This window comes from Cygnus olor, chromosome 7 (genome assembly GCF_009769625.2).
Source record: "Cygnus olor isolate bCygOlo1 chromosome 7, bCygOlo1.pri.v2, whole genome shotgun sequence".
NCBI lineage: Eukaryota > Metazoa > Chordata > Aves > Anseriformes > Anatidae > Cygnus > Cygnus olor.
In genome coordinates, this window is record NC_049175.1 from 9,278,148 (window position 1) to 9,298,258 (window position 20,111).

Here is a 20,111-nt window from a genome sequence, read left to right on the forward strand (position 1 = left end):
TGGAACACAAATGTGGAGGAAGACGGCATGCTATCCTGACAAGTGACTGTGGTACAAACACTCAAAACCAGACAGCAGGAAAATCCAGTTCTGTCAGTAAAACAGCTAAGCGTTGGTTTAAACCTCATTGAACCTACAAAGCTTTTTGAACGCTCCGTGACTTATGCCGAGTGGTGATTCTTCTTCTCCTTTTAATCTTCCTTAGGTTTTTATTGCTATAATCAACAAAATACATCTTGGTGGAGTTAAGTTTTCAGGTTAATGGAAAAATAGTTTGTCAACTTTATGGCCTGCCAATGAAATGCTTGCTAAGGCAACTTTACTCATAATCCTAATGTGGCTGGCTAAATCTCAGCAGTTGTGCTTTTGACATCTTTGCAAACTAGGTTTCCAAGTTCACAGAACCACAGAATGGTTTGAGTTGGAAGGGACCGTAAAGCTCATCCAGTTCCAACCCCACTGCCATGGGTACCTCCCACCAGACCAGGTTGCTCAAAGCCCTGTCCAACCTGGCCTCAAACACTTTCAGAGATGGGGCATCCCCAGCTTCTCTGGGCAGTTCTGGAAGACAGACCTGGAAAACAAATAAGAAAGCCCCTAATTTATGCAGAAGAGCACCAATGCACAGTAGAAATGCTCTTAACCCTTGTACTTTGCTTAGCCAGCACTGAAAGTCTGGGAGCCAGACTTCATTGCTGTTATTTCAGTGGGTTGCTGCCGTGCTAGTTTCCTTACAGTGCAGTGTAGAGCTCATTTACCTAGAAGTGAGCTGCTTCTCAGCTGCACTTCTTGATGAGAACAATCAAAAATCATTGGAAGAGTCCACTCAAGAACTACATGCTTTTAATTATAAAATAACTGAAGCATTTATATGAGGAGAAATTTCAATATCTTTACAATAAAAGTGCTAAGAGAAAAAGTTGAAAACAAACCTGCAGAGCAGACAAGGGTGAGTCTAAAGAAACTTATCACAAATATGTTGGTGGTATAGAACTAAAGAGCAGACATGAAATCACAAATATGTTGGTAGTATAGAACTAAAGAGCAGACATGAAAACAGGGAAAGATGCAGAAGTCATTCACCCACTCAAAAGAACAGCAGAAACACAGTGTCCATATAGGTCATTACACCATCCATGTACTCTAAAATGTGCTCCCAGCCTGGATGCAGAATTTAGGTAGCTGTATCCAAAACGCAAGTTAAAAGCAGATATTTTAATTTTGTCTGCAGTTCTGATGATTTTAAACTGTAAATCCACTTTATAAATCATAAAGGCTCCAAGGGACCTCCCCCTCCTTTGGTCGGGGACCCAGTGTGGTGTGCTCCAAGCTTTCCAGTGGTGGTGGGGAAGGGGCTCTCAGCTCAGGGACATCTCCGCAGGACATGAGCCAAAGCTCCCGCCTTGGCAAAGGCACAAGAGATGCTGGGCTCCATCAGCTTCAAGTGCTGCCCTGACAGCCCATACAGATGTCCCATCTCTCCCCAGCTGCAAAGTAGCAGCTCCAGCTGAGCTCCCAACTTCAAACACATTTTTGATATGTGTTTGTTTAAGCTTCTCTTTAAACATTGCAGGACTTCTTTCCTGGGTAGTTTCTCAAGGGCTTCACTGTTCTAATGAAACGTTTTGTTTTGTAAAATAGGAGAGAGGGGGACACAACAAAAGTGAGTGAAGTGGCTAAAGGTAGCTGCTGGCATCATTTTCTTCTTCATACATTTGTCTGATAAGAGGGCATAGAAGTATCATTGCAGGATTTTAGGGTCATTCCCCACCAATCTCAGGACTGAAAAAAAAAAAAAAAAAGGCATTTTAAAAGCAGAAATAAATGCTATCTTTGGCTCAGGTTTCCTGTCCTGTTTCTGAACCATTACAAATCAAAATGCACATGCTCCTGATGTGCAGGCACATAATAAACCACAAATAGAAACATGTAGGAGTTTTGTTAGTCTAAAACAAATGCCAAAATGCCTTCAGTGGTTTTGGACTTTTTTTCTTAGTTCTGCCTCATGATAATGGCCTCATATGTTAAAAGTGACACATCTCTGAGATAACTTTTCAGCCACAGTTGTCTTATTGTAGACTATGGCAGCGTTTTCAGGCTGAGCAATGATTTCTTGCCAGAAATGCAGCCAGAGGTAGGCTTAAGCTTTCATGGTTTGTCTGATCCCATTTTCCACCAGTTGCATGAGACTGAAATAAAAATACTGACCGCCCAACTTGAATATTTCTAGGTCTGGTGTGCCTTTAAAAAATAACTTTAAGAGCACTTTCTGTAAACCACAGAGTTAAGTAACTGGTTATTTTTTTGTCGTTTTTTTTTTTGTTTGTTTGTTTGGTTTGGTTTGTTTTCTTCTTTTTTTGGTAACCACAGTGTATAAAATGTTTTGACCTCATAATATTCACTACCAGCATCTGACTTCATCATTCAAGCTATATTATGTGGGGGAAAAAAAGTCATAAATAAACATTATAAACACTGGGCTCAAAAGGTTGGGAGTACTCTACAGATTAATTTCAGCTCTACATCATTTCTTTGGGTCTGTTCAAGCTCAGCAGGTTGTGTAGCTTACCCACAAGGTGGTGGCCCAAGATGTGCCTACTCCACCCCGTTCCTCTGTAAGCCATGGGCAGGGAGCAGTGCTTCAGAAAAGCCTAACAGTTGGCTGGGTTTCATTGCACCCTTGGATGGGCAATGGGTTATATGGCATCAAGGACATCTCTGTGTGCCAGGCAGTGCGGGTTTGCCCACTGCCCTCCCTGTCCCCCATTCCTGAGTGCCTCCAGGAGTTGGAGAGCAGTTTGTCTAGCATCTGCCCCACTGCAGGGGAAGTGTTGCGGGTTTCTATCGCAGCGAGTAAAGCTAAGATGGGGAGCTTGCTAGGGTGCTCCATTAGAAGGCAGCGTGAGGGCTGGGAGCAGCCCTGTGCGCTGGGGGGGCTCAGAGGGGCTATGCACCCACCGGGGCCATGTGCCTGCGTGCTGCCAGCTCACCTGTCCTGGCAGTGGAGCTGGCGGCTGGCGTGCTGTGGTAGAGAAGTTCAGGTGTGCTGGCAACTGAACAGTCCTGTTAACATTGGAGAGTATATTAAACAGTTTTTGTACTCTTCAGGATCAGAGGTGCTATATAAATGTAGTAGACTGGTGTGGAAAACTTTGTATCTGTGCATACTGTATGTATAGGTCTTACTCTTCTCCTGCAGTGCCAATGAAGTCTCTCTGACTCCAGTAGAGCAGGGCAGTGAACATTACTTTTGAGGATGGTATTTCTTTGTAATTTGTGGTGCTTGTGGAATAACGCTGCTTTGACTTTCTCTTTTTCTGGTGAAGAATAACACACCTTTATTCATTTGCTCTGAAAATACTTTTGCTCGACCTTAGCGAGGCACAATAATTGAAACCTCCTCAGTACTTCCACCTTTGTCCTAATTTTTGCCCTGGATGTGGACTTGGACGTGGGAGATTCCCTTTGGACTAGTACTGTGACTGTCCTTAGGCAGCAGCTGGGATTCTTTCAGCTACCAGCTTTTCTTTTCCCTGTCTTAGCTGGGAGTTTTGTATGTCCTTTTTTCTCTATCCTGTCACAACAACAACACAGAGCTGAGGTCACATTTAACATCTGAATGCTCTACTCACAGAACCGGGTACTGTTTTCGCTCCTGATTCCATGAATCGGTACAATAAACTTTATCAAGGATTGTATAACAATTGTCCTTTAAGTAGCAAAACATTTTTTCTGGCTCCTGTTTGCATTTCTCTTGATGACTCCAAGGTCTGTGAAGCTGCTTTCCCTGCCAGGCTCGCTCTCGGTGGGATGCTTTTGCAGCCTGCAGTTTGGATGCATGCGAACAGACACGTGCTATTTTCCAAGGCAAGCACCCATTTGTTAGCGCGAGCTGCTCGCCCTCTCCTCTCCACAGGAGCTCTTCCCTGTTGAACTTTTGAACTACTGAAGCAAATCTAATTGTGTAGCTCCGCAAAACAGAAAGCGGCATTTGGGCTGCGTGAAGAAGTGTTGCAGCCTCAGCACAGTTGCCTGGGGAAGCAAAGCCAACAGAGAAACACATTGTCGGGGGTGGCGAGAGAATAGGGGCCTGTTAAATGCGTCTTTTCTCTCAAGCTTCTAGTGTCTTACTTGGGTTGTCCTGTAGGCATGACTGCGTGTGTAAGATGATAAACTTTTGCAGGATTTTTCTCTTTGACCGTGATTGCTAAAATCTGTGCAGTATCTGCTAATATGGTTTTCTGGGTTGGTGAGAGAGTGGGAAGCATCGCCTGAAATACTAGTCCAAAGTTTGTAAAGGCCGTACGTAGTTCCAGTCTTGTGACAAGGGGATTTGCCAGTTCTTACAAAAGGGGACTCCCCTACAGCTCTCCACTTCCCAAGGCTCCCCATGTATGCCATCCCCTGAGGCAAAGCCATGCAATAGGCTGCTTGCTGCCCTGCTAGCCAGGTAGCTCCTTGCACTGCATCAGGCCATGTGGGGGGCACAGTTGGTAGCCAGAAAGAGCAGGGGCTTCTCCAAGCAAAGGGCCTGGCAGGCAGGGCATCCTTGGGCTCCCAGGGGAGTTCCTCTCCTGCCCCAGCGGCCTGACGGAGGCAAGAAAAAAAATATAGGTCTCTCGTTAAGCCTGCAGTAATGATTGAAGAAACAGATGGACCTGTTATTGTTGCAATAACTTAAAAATATCACTGTGAAATTACCTGCATTTTGCTGTACATCTCAGACCTACCACTTCACTGAGATGAGTTTAGAATGACTGTACCTGCCCTCAGGAAGACTGTGTCACTGGAGTCAGAGTTCAAGAAGAAATCTTAACCAGAGGCCTTTTCCACAGCCACGCTGAGTTGTGCACTGGAGTAAAGAAACCTTATTAACTGAGCTTTGGTGGATTTCTTTTCCAATAACACATTAGCTCAAATCCTGTTGCATTTCAATTCTGTCTTCTTCAGAACAATGTCCTCAAGCTTGAGAGGACAGCAGTGATTCAAGTAGGCTCATCTAAAATGCCTTCATCTTTCATGCGAAAATGCTTACAAGCTTACACAGCAGCACTGAGTCACTCACATAGGATCATGTTTTTATTCATCTAGCAAAAATAAAACTTCTCTGACCCCAAATCCCGTGTTGCTAACACACAGAACATGTATAATAGATGTGCTATTTTTCCTGAAAAAAATAAGATATTAGTAGGTGATGACACCTCCATACTGGACAATCATTCTACGGCTCATCGATATTAACTTATTTTTCATGTTCCTTTTCCTTTCATCCAAGTAGAAATAAATCTGACTGACATTTCTGCACTTCAGCTGTGAAAGGAAAGGTCAAAGGTGCTAAAAGCCCCTCTCAAATATATTAGAGGTACTACAGTTGTAGGGTTGCCTTTTGTCCTTAACACTGTGTTAATTAAGCCTGTTAAGGATGGGATATCATAGAATCATAGAATGGTTTGGGTCAAAAGGGACCTTAAAGCCCATCCAGTTCCAGCCCCCTGCCACGGGCAGGGACACCTCCCACCAGCCCAATTTGCCCAAAGCCCCATCCAGCCTGGCCTTGAACACCTCCAGGGATGGGGCATTCACAGCTTCACTGGGCAGCCTGTGCCAGTGCCTCACCACCCTGATAGTAAAGAATTTCTTCCTTATATCTGATCTAAATCTACCCTCTTTTAGTTTAAAGCCATTACCCCTTTAGTTTACCCCTTTAGTTTAAAACCATTGCTGCACTCCCTGACAAGGAGTCTTTCCTCAGCTTTCCTGTAGGCCCCCCTCTAAGGCCCCCACACGATTTATGCAACCTTCAACAAGTGAACAAGTCTGTCTGTGACTGAGGGCGTGATTCAGCAAGTCCCTTTTGTTTCTGCCTGGCTGTAAGAGCACACTAATCTCACGGAAACGAGCTGCAGTGCTCGTGGTTGTAACGCATGGCTGAAGCAAGGCCTTAGGGCTGGGTCAAATCTGCAAAAATAAGGAAAGAACAGCAGCTTTCACCAAAGCTGCAATTCGTATCTTCTGTATTTGGCTGTCTAAACCACAGGTTCTTAGCCAAAGTCCACCATCTGGATGGAGGTTGATCAGTGGAGAGGATCCTTATATGAGGATGGGTGGTGAGGTCCCTGTCCTACTGCATTGGTTGTAGAGGGAGCCTAGATGGCTGTTAAATTAAATCTTCTCTAATGTATACATGGCTAGTGAGATGAATCCTACGTAATTTCTCACTCTAGTGATCAGTTCATGTCAGATGTATAATCAGACCACACAGTTTAAAAAAAAAAAAAATCAAGACAAAGGCATATTATGCAGAGGATACATGGCAGTAGAGGATGTGGCCTTTGTTCTTTAATCAGCTCTTTGTTGTTTTCAACTGATTATCAATGCCACAGGATAAATTAGCTTTTACTTGTAAATTAGTTTTCAATATCTAGAAATACCACATCATGTTTAGGTCCAGTAAGTAACCTTGTTAAAAAACCCTTGAAAATAAGGATATTCCAATTTAATGGCTTTTTCAGGGCACTACCTTACTTCAGTATTTTCAAGTAGAGATGTCTACATAGTACAAACTTCAAGACAACATAAAATAAATGTGTCCTATACTAATACTGTTGCTCGATTATCTTCCTGGAATTACTCTGTTTTGTACTGAATGATGTTTGGACCTAGAGATACACAGTTATAGCAGACAGACAACAGACAAAACAGAAAATATGTGTGCTAAATTTGATATACAAATCAATAAATCATTTGTCCATTTAAATATAATGAAAGTAAGGGCTTGTATTGATTTACTTCAACTCTGATTAGAGTTGCATAGCATTCTCTTTTGGGAAAAAAAAAAGTCAGAATAGCTGCTGATGAGTGAATTGTAAGCATCAGATATTACATAGCTAGCTCCCATGGCAGTCAGACAGGAGATTCAAAACAAGTAGGGAGCCATACATTGTTGCCAGCTTCTGTAAAATGATGTATATTTGAAAGCTGGGATTTTAAAGTGTATTTTCTACAGCTCAGGTGTTCATTGCAATTTTCATTGGTAATAAAATAAAAAAGTAGAAGGGAACCTGACCTCTCTGGCCTGAAGAAATATTTTTACATTTTGCAGTGCAAGGTTTTAAGAGAAACATGCTAAGTACATGGGAACTGGACCTATGCTGCCATTGTATTCTCAGAAGTGAAAGTCTTTCCAAGATAACATTTATCTGCACTTTCCTGTGGTGCTCAGACCTTAAAATAAGCTATCTACATGCTTTGCACACTTATATGCTCCAGTTTGCAGAAATCTGCTGCTCTGCTTGCATGTGGGTACTAGCTCTACCTGTTCTCTGCTGCCTTCCTTCAGCCTTCCCCATGCAGGAGAGCCAGCCCAGGGAAGGCAGCCTGCTGCAGCTCAGGTGCTGTCTAGTGCCAGCATTTCACAGAGTCCAAAATCCTCTCTGGCTTCCTCTGCAGCCTGTTAATTCACACTTTGTTTTTATTTGTGACTTTGGCTTGAATGTGGCATATGTCCAGGTTGTCTGGATTGGGAACACTTTATCATCAAAACTTGTTCTTGGGTTGGTTTTATTTTGCCCTTGATTGTAGGTTTGCATTTGATTATCTTCCCAGGACTTGTGCAAGGTGGAGTTTTCTAGAGTGATGTTAAAAAGAGGACTCCCTTGAGCATATCACCTGACTCTGAAGAAGATTTAAAGTATTGTTTTCCCTTAGTATTGGATAAAGGAAAGGACTACAATAAACTTAGCTTCTCCCTACTTCACCTGTGTGTTTTCCTGCAGGACTTTACCTCATCCTTCTCTTACGGTAAATTTAGAGAGAGAGAAATTATTATCATAAGTAGCACGATTGCCACCACTTGTGCCAAGGGCCTTAGTCTCCCCCTTAGCCCTGGTCTGTCAGCTAAATGCCATAGCTCTGTGTAAAGTAAGTTTCGGGTTATCTGTCGTTTCACCAGTGCATCTTGTTCATGTTGATCATGGCGGAAGCTCTAGTTTCATGTTATATGTTAGCAAAGGATATCAGGTCATCCTTTACACAAAAAAGCTTTTCACAAGTTAAATGTGTACATTCTTCAGAAGGAGAGCAAGTGGCTCGTTTCCATGCCATATCCCAGCAAAACAGCTTTCCTGACACAGTGCAGGATTATTGATAGGCATTTGTAAGGATGGAAATATGTATTGTGATATTCTGTTGGGTTATTTGGAGCTTGAAAGGGAGGAGCATGTGTGAAAGTGGGACACCAGTGGTTAATGTTCCTGGCTGACATTTATATAGAAAAACACTTCTGGATTTACTCTAGGAAGGGAGAGTGGGGAGAATGCTGTACTGATCATGTTTTCTGTTTGCCATGTCTTCAGATCTTTCTCATAATCCTCTAAGAAATGTGGGCAAATCAAGTAATTGAAGTTGCATTTCGAAAACAGTGCATCTGCTTTCCTTTGTCAGAGGTATGTGTGCTGTGCCTTCAAAGGTACCAGAAAATCCAGACTTTTTAATGTACACCTTTCTTTGTATTTATTATTGAATTCTTTTTTACACTGATTAACAAGTAATGGCTGCCCACAAAAGATTAAGAATCCATACGGATCGCTTATCCAAGCTCAAATCTTGTATACAATTAAAATCACCCTGCAATTTTAGCTAGGCTTTGAAATTCAAAGGGATTAAGAGAAAAGCTCCTTAAGGAGATTGCAACTAGTTAGGTATTTTATTGTATGTAAATTGTACATACATGCTTACAGACAGATATGCATAATGTGATACTATAGTTTGCTTTATCAGATTAATAGGTGGATTTAGGAAAGTCCTCAGTTCCACAGGAAGTTACACAGGAGCTCTCTGCTGCAGATAAGATCCGTATTTTGGCCTTGCTCTTGAAAAATCACAGATTCTCACTGTTAGTTTAAACTCACGTAGGGAGGCTATGTTTCATGTCTAATAGCCTTCAGAGCAGCACGTCAGAGTTAAGAGGCAGAATGCTACTGAAATTCAATAGGAATTGGGCGGCTAGCTCCTTCAGACACCTTGGAAAATCCCCATCCAAACACAGAGAAATAAGAGCTGCAAAACAGATTAAAAACTTATTTGGGACAACTTTTATGAGCATCTGATTGTGAAGCAGTTTTAAGGCCATTCCTCTCCCAGTGCTCCCCTCTTGTTCAGTGCTAAGTGCATCCTCAGCTCTATGGAATGAGCTACCGTGCTTTAAAAGCTATCACACTTTAATGTATAGAAAAGTCTTTTTTTTTTTTCAGCCCAGGATTGAACCTAACCTCTCTTGGGCTTTGAGGCAGAGGTAGTTTTCAAGAAAATGTCTGTATTTTAATGTAGTGAGCAGGCAGGAAGTGCCAGCTGTCTGAACCTGTTCAAAAATATAACAACAGAATAAGCCCCAAGACAGAATGGTTACTGGACAGAGAGTAGAAAAAGTAATTAAAGGTGTTTAATGGGTGCATTTGTCAAATAGCTCTGTGGTTTATCACATAGTCATACAGTTTATCACGGGGATATCACTTCCATGCATTTCTGGCTGTATGTAAAATATGCATGTTAGCCCTGGCTTTTTTCTGCCTGGCTATAATGTTTCATGGGAACAACAAATCTGTAGAAGTCAGAGATCAAAACTCAATGTTATTTCCCAAATAACAATGATACACAGAATGCTGTCATGGAAACCTTCCTTACAGAGAGCCCTCAGCATAATAGGCAATCATCCCACACTATGCAGCAGAAGTGTTCATCTGTCACCACCCCAGACTATGTAGTCTATAAATTGTAGTCACAAGAAAACCACACATTTTATTCACGTGATACTGCTTTTCTTGGACGAATGCTGCAGTCTTCTTTTCATGTCTGAATACCTGGCTATGCATCGCATAACTATGCGTTAACATATGGACTTTGTTTCCTTAAGAAAACTGGAATTTCACCTTTCCTCTGAAACCCATATTAATATCAAAGGCTACTATGGTTTCATGAACACTTCTTAGCTTGTTTTCTGGTTTAGGGTGCAACTCCTACTTGATTGTGTCCCATGAAGATCAACATTTCATTGCTTCTCACAGATGTCTTGGTTTATCCTTCACAAAATCCTTGTGGTTATTAGTTATATTTCCTGAAGTCATTTATCCTTTTTTTCGAATATAAATGCAAAGATACACTGTACCAAATTTCCAGACAACATGTCAAAGAACGTTTTTTTCCTATGCCTTTCAGTGCAGGTGGTTCAGTGCATAAAGGCAATCTGAATATTTAAACAGATTCCCCTAACTAGAATGTATATTAAAAAATATATCTAAATTTGCATGATGGAAATACAGTGAATCCTAAGCTGTGCTTATCATAAACAATTATAAATGCAAATTGGAAAGATATGTGCTTCTCTATGCCCATATAGGCACCAGAGTTAACTTCCATGCCCCTTACAAGAACTGTATTTTCTGAAACTGTCCTAGGAAATGCTACAAGTGATGCTAACCTAAAACCTTACTAAGATAGTCCATGATTGTAGGTCTACCTCTAACTAAAATGCCGGAAGAATGTGAAATACCTCCTTTCACATGCTACATGTTTGCAATGGAGTGTTAAAAATGAAGTCATATAAGTCATACAGTAGGACTCCTAGATCTAATTGCACATAAAACAAAATTACAAGAAAATAACCAGATGGGTTACCAAAAAAAAAAAAAAAAAGACAGATAAGATCCTAGCCCAAATAGGAAGCTTACAGTAATTGTTTCTCTGTGAGGTGGGCTCCAAAGAATAAAGAGACAAGAGTAGGAGTTAAAAAATAAAATGGATGTGGGTAGTCTCACTGAGGTTAATGGTGCTTGTAGCGCTGTGTGGTGTCAGCTTTGCTCTGTGGTCTCTTATAAAAGATTGTCACAATAGCACTGGAGGGACAGGGAGGGAAATGGCATCTGTGCATTGCTGAGTACTGAGGAGCACAACAAAGTCTGCTTTTCACGTTGGTTTTGGCCTGACATAGCATTTGTGGCTCTGCCTTCTCCTCTGTTTACTAGATCTGTTTTCAGGTGAGTGAATACTAGAAAATTTTACAGCAAAGAGTTTAGGGGGCACATTTCCCTTGCGTTAATCTATAAATTAGTTTAAGTAGATCTTGAGGAAAAGCTATCCTGCTTTGCTTTCAGACTGAATAGGCATCTGCTGTTGTTATTCCATGCTGTGTTTCCTACTACCCAGTAAAAAACATTGTCAGTCGCCCAGTTTGAAAGATCTCTCTATACTGGCTGACTACTGACTCCAGTTCTCAGCTTCTGTTTTGGTTATATTACGATAGTGGCAACAAAATGAGATATAAAAAATTGACTAAGTTGTATGAGTTTTCCCTGCCAGATTTTGGGAGGCTTTCCATACTGTGATGGAGAGAATATTCATCCTACCTGGCTTCAGGCTGCACAGCTGCATTGGGGAGGAAAGTATCTTTCCCAGATCTCTTTTTTTGCCCTAAAAGAAGAGATGTCAAGTAAGAGTTGCTGATTTTCTATTTAATATTTAAATTGCTGTGTAGCCTCAGTAAATTTTGGAAGAGGTCTTCTGCCTTCTGCTTTCATTTCCTCCCTTTTAATAGGAAACTCTTTGTTCCTGCTTCTGAAAGTGAAGAAAAGTACACTTCATTAAGCCTGTAATTGTTTAGAACTCAGAAGTGTAGATTGATTAGCAAATACTCTACAATAGCTCTTATAATGGAGAGCTTTAAATAAATGGGTTTAAAACTGTTCTTACAGTTTCTAGTGCTTTTTATACAGTCTAAACATGCTGTGTACACTATTCTTTGACTCTGCTGTGTTCCTGGAGGGGAATGAATCGGAATATTCTGAATGCCTTATGTAACGTATTTAGAGAACTTTTTTGTTTGTATCTTTGTTTGAATTTCTTGGACGGAATTAATTAATGGCAAAGTATAAAGGCCAACTTTGAAATCCTAGCTGACTTGTACACTAGAGCTCAATTTGTATTCTACATCAAGGAAATGTTTGGATTTGAAAGAAGGACGCCATTATCAAAAAGATTTCTGTAGATGGCTCTGTTCTTCAGAGCGTCATCTTTTTACCACAGAAATGCGGTTTTAACACTTGGGTAATTCAAAAGGAAATTGATTTTTTGATCAGAGTACATATTTAATTCCTCGTTAAAAACTAAATGCAGAACAGGAAATAGTAGCTGATTTGGGAAAGAAGAAAAGTTACAGAGGTTGGGCTTGTTTAAAGCAATCTTAATTTCAAGAAGGAACACATACAGAATAAAGTCTGTAGCCTAGAGTTTTGTGATCCTTTAGAAAACTGATGGGGTAACAGCTTTTAGGGAAGAGAAAGATTCTTCTTCTTTTCATAGCCATATTTGCATTTCAATTTTGCAACTATATTCCTTTGTACAAGATCGCAGGAATAGTAGTTCCTCAGTGGGTGTGAATTTGTCTAGCTTCATTGAAGACAGTGGAATAAAGATAATTTACATCAGTTTCCAAATGGGGTCTTGAAGCACTTGATCAGCTGACTACTGCGACAACTGGGAAGGCAGACAGGAGAATCCTGCCTTTTGTCCGTATGGAAAATGGGCTATTCATGAAATGCCCCATTCTGTTGTAAAGGCAACTAAAGCAGTATCTTACAGTATATACATAGCGTGTGTACTTCTCCCCTCTGTCTGGTCTGCAGTGGGGTGGGCAAAGGGGAGTAGCTGTCGGTCCTGCTTGCACCCCTATGCTGCCCTAGATTTCAGGCTCTATGTTCAGGGCAGTCTCTCCTTACAGGCAAAGCAACTCAGCCTGAGTGATAACAGGATTAAATGAAATAACACAGTTTTGGTTTATAGCACATACATCAGCTCCTAAAACTACTGGAATTTCCCCACAGCATACTGCAGGAGCAACATTAAGTCTTGGTCCATATGTGGTGAGGCTCTAGGGCAGTTTGCCATCCGGTATTTGCAGAAGACTAGGCCAGTACCTGCGCAGGAGGGAGAACCCAGGGGGTTTAAGTCCAAACTGGAAGTTCAGGTAGCCATGGGGAATTTCTGCTGGGCTAGAGATCTCAAAGCTTGGAAAGGACCGACCGTGCTGACTTTTTTCTGGTCTTGCTCTCTTGTTCTTGGGCTTTGAAGTTTGTGCAGTCACTCAAATTTGTGCAAAGTTAATGTAATCCACTGGCGGTGCATATAGAGTATGCACTATTAAGAAGTAGAGTATTAAAACTCTTAGGCAGATGAAGGATCCTGTCTCTGTGCTTTCCAGGCTTATCCTGCCTGCCAAAGAGAGCTCAGATGGGAGGGAGTAGAGTGGTGATAACATTTTTACTGCTTTTGAATATTTGTAGGGTAGAGAGAGGATTGGTTGAGATGGTCTTTTTTGGTTCCAAAACTGTTTTTCTCCTCACACTGGTGACTCTTTTTTTCTTCTTAAGTGCTGTGTATTTTCTGCCTCATTTATTTATCTCTGTGGCATAATGGCATGGTCCCGAGAAATGCTAAGCATTATCCAGTGTCTTTAAAAGCAGGGGAACATCAAAGACAATTCTGTAGCATCAAACTATGAGAATATTTATTGTAGTCCCATCACAATCTCACCTTTTCTCTGATGCCAGTGAACATCCATGTTGTTACAAGAGGTAGGAAATTAGGCTATGGGCAAGAGCTGGTGTACAGAAAGTTGCCCAGCTTCTCTAGCCTATTTGACACAGGATGATCATGGATTTCCTCCAGAGCTGTTGATTGCTCTGTGGACAAGCCCATGTTTATACTCGTGCAGTACAATGTGAGCAGTGGCACAGAAAGGCTGCTGCTGGGCTCCTGCCAAAGGGCCCCACAGAGGCAGCCAGATCATCTCTGTGCAATGTGAGTATGATGGGAGCAGTGTGGCACGGGAAGCCTGGCTGCACAGCCACCTCCTCCTCCTCTGTTGCCCCGTGCTAGAGCAGGGCAAGCGTAGATGCTCAGAGGGAGGTTGTCAGGAGCACTGATGGTGAAGGGGCTGGCGGAGGCAGGCTGCCTTCAGAGCCCGAAGCTCACACCTGCCCGACTTCGGGGTGGGACCAGTACCATCCCAGGTCCTTAATGTCCCTTCACTTGCAGTGTCTTCGGTGTTTGGCTGTTGGCCACAGTGGGCAGGACCATTCCTTGCATGAGGCCCCAGCACCACTTCGAACAAAACCTCTCTTCTCTGTGCCCAAATGAGGGGACTGCGGGAGCTGGAGGAGGAGCACTGGGCGGGCAGCGCAGAGCCTCTGCGAGGGGAAGGGCCCTTAGAGAAGCTACCAGCACGAGCGAGGGTGGCTCCTCGAGCAAGGATCACAGCCAGTCACACTGTGCATGAGGTATGGCAGTCCTGGGGCAGAGGGAGACTGGAAAGAGGGAAGAAATGGAGCTAGAAAAGAGCTTAACAACTAGGAGAGGAAGGGATGACGAGAAGTGAGAAGCCGGGTCTGAGGGAGTTGGAAGAATATGACTCACTGCCTGCAGGGACAGTGAGATTGAATGAGAAGCTCAAATATGCGGGAAGTAGGGAAGAGGGATGCACTGAGGAGCAGGAGGAGGATTTATTGTGGAATTAAGGCCTTGATGCAATCCTGCGTATGCAATGCCTGAGGGGTTTGAGTGAGAATGCCCATGTTGTACAGACAAATCTGATGTGCATTTTTTCTTTAATTTTTTACTCTGTTGGCATTAAGTAGGTTTGTCTGGATCCTATGTCTCCAGAGTTTAACAACATAAAATTGCAGTATTCTACACTGATGACCTTCTTCTAAGCTGTGGAGTTGGGAAACTGTCTTGAAAACAACTTTCAAAACCAAAACTTCCCCTTTTTTAAATCAGTAAGTAAGGGATTCATTGCATCTCAGTCCATCAGGTTTCCCATCTGTTCAAAAAGTTATGGCTGCTTCCATGAAAAGAATACTTTTTTTTTTTCTTTTTTTTTTTAAATTATTTTGGGGTGGAGAGAGTACATGTATGTGATTTGGGAAGAAAATATAACAGGTGGTGTCCTCTCCTAGAAGAATGGTTAGACCTGCTCTTTAACATGTGATAAATCTCAAACATGATTTCTTCTCTTGGACTTGAATGCCTTTGGATCCCAGATGCTCTAGGGTAAAGGTTTTCTTGTTTAGTTGTTGCTTGTTTTCTGGGTGGGGTTTTATTTATATATGTGCAGAATGATCTGTTCTACTGGGTGGGGTGTTAGACTATTTATTTTGGCACCTAGTTTGGGAAATAGATGCTTTTACCGTACAGATAAATGTTTCGTTAACTCTTAGGACTGTAAAACCCATTGGTGTGGTGGTAGACTGGAAAATGAAGAGTGACTAGTTCTTGGGTTTATAAATTTCTCAACACTTTCCACACTGTCAAATTCCTGCATATCACCTTCTGTTTGCATGAATCTCACGAGTCAACATCCTTGATTTTATTTTATTTTTTAATTTAAATTCTTATTGGAAAGCTAGTATGTGGGGTATTGAATTCTGGCTGTCATTACTTTGGTATTAAATTGTGTACTGCTTGATTAAGAAACTCATTGTGAATGTTATGGCAGAGTACTTTCTATATGAAATGCTATTTTACAGTATTTCCCTATTGACATTTCTCCTACAATTTGTTTGGTACTTAGAAGGCATGCTGGAGACAGGTGGCCAATACAGCCATGGCTTAAGCCTTAGCCTATCATTATCAAATGCACAAAACATATGAAACTTAATACAGGATAGGATCGCTGTCCCTGGAGTGGCTACAAGTCAGACTTAACTCACCAGGCAGTATCTGCTTGAAAGGAGAAATCAGAACTGGGAACAGCCAGCATGGTCGTACTGCATCCCAGCCACCTCTGCAGCAAATGTGAGGGTGTGCGGGCAGGCTGATGGGGCTCTCCTGTGTCCTGGGGGCACTGGAAGCACCCAGGGAGAGGACGGTTAGCAGTCTCATCCCTCCACATTGCTGTCCAACCAGACTAGTGATGGCTGCACGAGGCTCTGTTTTTACCTCCTTGGCAAATATGAGTGAACCGGCTTAAGATACAGCCTGGGTCTCCAACTCCATCTGGCTGGAAGGGAAGCGGTGACTTCGCAGGGCAGTCAGGCTGTCTGCCCCTCTGTCTAGTTTGGGGCTAGCCCTGCCCCATGAGCTCTTCACCGCTCTCAGGCAGCAGGCTGTCTCCGCACTGGTAGGAGGAAATAGACCTTCCCCTGCCCCGGTCTGTCTGGGCTGCCTGCTGCTAAAATCAGCCTGCTGATAACCTCACTTTCCAGAGCAATATTGCACGATCTTCATTCAGAAGGTGCAACTTTGTGTTTTGTTTTTTGGTGTCAGGGAATATTGCAGTTTGGCATTTCTGTACAGATATGAATTCAAGCTTTTAGGCTAAAAGGGTAGGGTGGAGAAAGTATCTTCCTTTGTGCTTATGGCAATTAACTGTGGATGTAAATAGCTAACATTAATGAGGCTTACTGAAAGTATCTTATTAGAGAATGCAAGCCATTAACTTTTCAGTAAGACAATGTAAATGGCCCTTCTTGATATTTGCATGTAAAACTATAAGACTTAATTTCATACACATGTAAGTGCATTTTTTTTTACGTGATAACATAAGCACTATAATGAGTCTTTTTAGTTTGAAATGGTACTGTTATTTAGTACCGTCTTTTTTCCCCCAACAGCTTACATTCTCAAATTCTTTCATAAAAGACAGAATTTTCTGCATGTAAAAATAAAACCATGGGTGATGTTCTGTGAGCAGAGTGGTGTTATGTATCCTCATTTTGGAAGCTGTTTTGGAAACTGGGTAATCACCACTACTAAAGCCTGTAAAACTTTCACCTCACTAGCCAGCTAGTTTTACAATGGGCTTAATAGGGCATTTAGTTGTATTTCTTTTAGAATTTCTTGATGTTTTTCTGTGTGTTTACCCTGTGGTTAATGTACGTGTTAGCAGCCAGATATCTGTAGACAATATATGAAGAAATAAAAATAGGGAATTGGTTAACTTGGGGTCTTTTTACAGGTCCTGAGAACAAATAATGATTTTATCATCTTATTAAATCTAGTATGTTCATTTTCAGTGAAATGGACTAAAAGATCAAGCAAGGGTTATGTTATATATTTTGACTTTACTCTAGTTCCATGTTTATTGCTATTTGCTTCTGTGAATTGACCTTTTTGAAGCATCACAGACAACATTTCTTGAAAATCTCTGCTCTTCAAAATTTGGCTCTTCAAAATGGTGGAGTTTCAGTTGTTGGTGTCATGATAAATTTTTATTATAGATTACTTTCTTCTAAGGGAACATGTACAGCAGAAATACAGAGCATTGGGCTCTGCGAGATAACGCCAGAAGGTTTTTTCCTAATAGTACAACATATCAAATCGTTGTGTCAGAGTTGTAAGAAATGAGATTTTCAAACTTTGTGGCAAGAAATAGTTTTAGAAACATACTCCACTGAGTTCCAGTGCCATTTTTACCTACAATATTGTATTTGTTGTTTAACACAAATAGTTATGAAATGTGTCAAATTCATGTGAAACAGAAACAATTTTCTTACTCCGAAACAGTAATTTTAATATCCTCCCTGTTTTGAACAACAACAAAACCATGTTGGAAGTAACCTAAGTGCCTCCCCTTATGGATGTACATACACATAGCACACACAAACCAAATCTCATAGTAACAACAATTGTCGTGTGCACTTGATAGCAGCAGGCCCATGTGTTTTGCCTTAAGGCTTGAGTCAGCTGGGAAAAGGTGCAGTGGTGAGCATTACACTGTTTTTCTCTAATTCAATGTGTGAATTATTTTACTGTTATTTCATGTTTCACTACACACAAGATTTCAGGAAAGCAATTTTATTTATACAGTATTTAAGCACCCACGAAGGCCTGCTGATGCTTGCTGGGATTACACACAAACTCCTGCTGCAAATGCAGAGAATACGCAGCTTCTTCCTCCAAAAGGCTAGTCATGTCTTCACATATGACGAGAGATTTATTGAGTGCAATGTTAACAGCTACCGTATTGCTCTACTCCCACATCAACACAAATGTTGGCAAAAGCTACTGTGCCAGCTGCCCACTTACACACTCTAGTGGCACCTTTGCTATTCCTCAAATCCACAAATTGCCATTTTCATCCAAGTAATGCTCAAACACAATTTGTTTTCTGCCTCACGTATTTAGCAGATTTTCATCAGGAAACAAAAGATGAAGGTAGATCCACAGGAGTCTGTCAAACCAGACCACACCCAGCAATGCTAAGACTTTTTCAGTGCAAGAAAATACCCTGGAGTGGTCAGGTGCAGAAAGGTAGGAGATGAAACCCTAATTAAAATGAGTGCTTGTATTCAGAAGGTAAGGCAGACAGCGATGTTTATAGCTGTAAGGGAGCAGAAGTCTTCCTGTAGTTGCCCAGGTCCTACCTCTCATCGTGCCCTGGGACTGGGTTTCTGCTTGAGGACATGTTGCTTAGGTCAGTGTAGAAACATGCATCTACGGAAGACTCCCCATGGTGTGGTACTTCTCTGTAACAAGATAAGGTGACTTCCACAATCAGCATCTATATTTAAACTGCACCCTTAGGTTTTGCCCTCCTGTTCATAGATCATGTTCCTCCAGCCTGTGATGGTGTATTTACCAAGGCAAAGCACGGGAGCTGCATACCCTTTCTCAGTGCTGAGAAGTGGAGGTGACGATCATCTGTGACAACTTTCCCTCTCTAGAAGTATTTCTCTCAGCTCTAAGTTAGTCTGTGCCTGGCGACCTGCAAAATATGCTGCAGGATCATATTCAAGACCTGAATTGGTGTCCATTTTGATTTTTAAGTATGTTTACATGATTTTAATAGTGGAGTTACATCTCATGTTCAAAAAACATCACCTGAATTTGGTGTGTGCCATTTTTGTGGTTGTGTAATCGCTTTCCTCTGTCCATGAAGATTCGTTCTGATTATCAGTTGGAATTTTATACTGTATTGACATGTGAGAAACATGAGGTGTGTAAAGACCATTCTGTGGTGGTGTTGATCATCAAAGCATGAGGAAAAAACCTGCAACTTCTGATGCACATTCTTTAAGAATGTGATGGCCACTTTCATGTTCTGAAACAGAACACCGACAGAATATCAAAGTATATCTAAATGACATGCCAACATTTCTCTAAAATACCACAGTACCATTCTTGTCTGGAGTTTGTATACTAAGTCGAGAGAGGTTCTTCTGGTGCATCCTTGTTTGAATGCTTTCAAAAGCTTCTGCTCTTACAATCCATCACCGTCTATTATTTTATTATCCTCATGAAGATGTTTTACTGCCAAGATGAAATGTGAGGAGGCCATAGGTAATCCTTTCAGCAGTTCTAATTCTGTACTTGCTTTGCATCTGCATGAAACTATTTACTCATGAGTAAAATCCTGGAGGGTCTCTACATGGCAATGGTATTTGCCAGTATTCCGTTCTGACCTAGTCAGTGTTCTGGTGTAATGTTATTTTGTTGGATGTTTGAATAGTTTAGAAGCAAAATCTAAAAACTGACAACCACATGTACATCTCTTAAAGCAGGGGTCTTCTGCTGCTGAGACCCTCTGATAGTTCCATTCCTTTATTGTGTGGAGGACATAAAGTGTTCTTCCAGATCGTTACCTTTTTTTTGTTGTTGTTTACAGTCTCAGGGCATATTACATTTAAATTACTTGAGATAGTATCAAAATAGGTATCAACTAATTATTCTAATTAATATTGAAGTACAGTACGATTAAGTTTCAGGTGTCATTTTAGAATGTCTTCCTGTGAAAATCCTTCCGTGCTGTTCTGCTGAGGCTAGCATTGGGCTGGATCCTTCGTTCCAATCTGTTCGTTGAAGTCAGTGAACCTCCTTCTTGCTGTCACTCTGGGGAGAAAGAACATAATCTCCATCTTATGGGACTTTTGAGGAGATGTTTTATCCTTCCACTTCTCCTTTTCCTCTATTCCTTACTTGGCAAATATATAGGTGTTATAGATAAATACAGAAATATTTACATGTTATGTTATCAGGTGACTAAATTAAAGAGACAGCTTGGCAAAAGCGGGTTGAGGGGGAGAATGAAAATCATGACTTCAGTGTAGAAGGAACAGCAAAAA

At 41.5% G+C, this 20,111-nt stretch overlaps 1 protein-coding gene across 5 annotated transcripts in view; it reads left to right on the forward strand.

The window, feature by feature from the left end:
- PHYHIPL (phytanoyl-CoA 2-hydroxylase interacting protein like) overlaps positions 1–20,111 on the forward strand; it is a 128,634-nt gene that overhangs the window by 58,341 nt on the left and 50,182 nt on the right. Inside the window, exon 1 of one of the 5 annotated variants that reach the window (XM_040563673.1) lies at positions 13,943–14,327. The exons of the other annotated variants lie outside the window; for them this stretch is intronic. The gene's annotated coding sequence lies outside the window, so the exon portion shown is untranslated. Of the gene's footprint in view, positions 1–13,942; positions 14,328–20,111 lie in introns of those variants that run through there. 5 annotated transcript variants of the gene reach the window in all.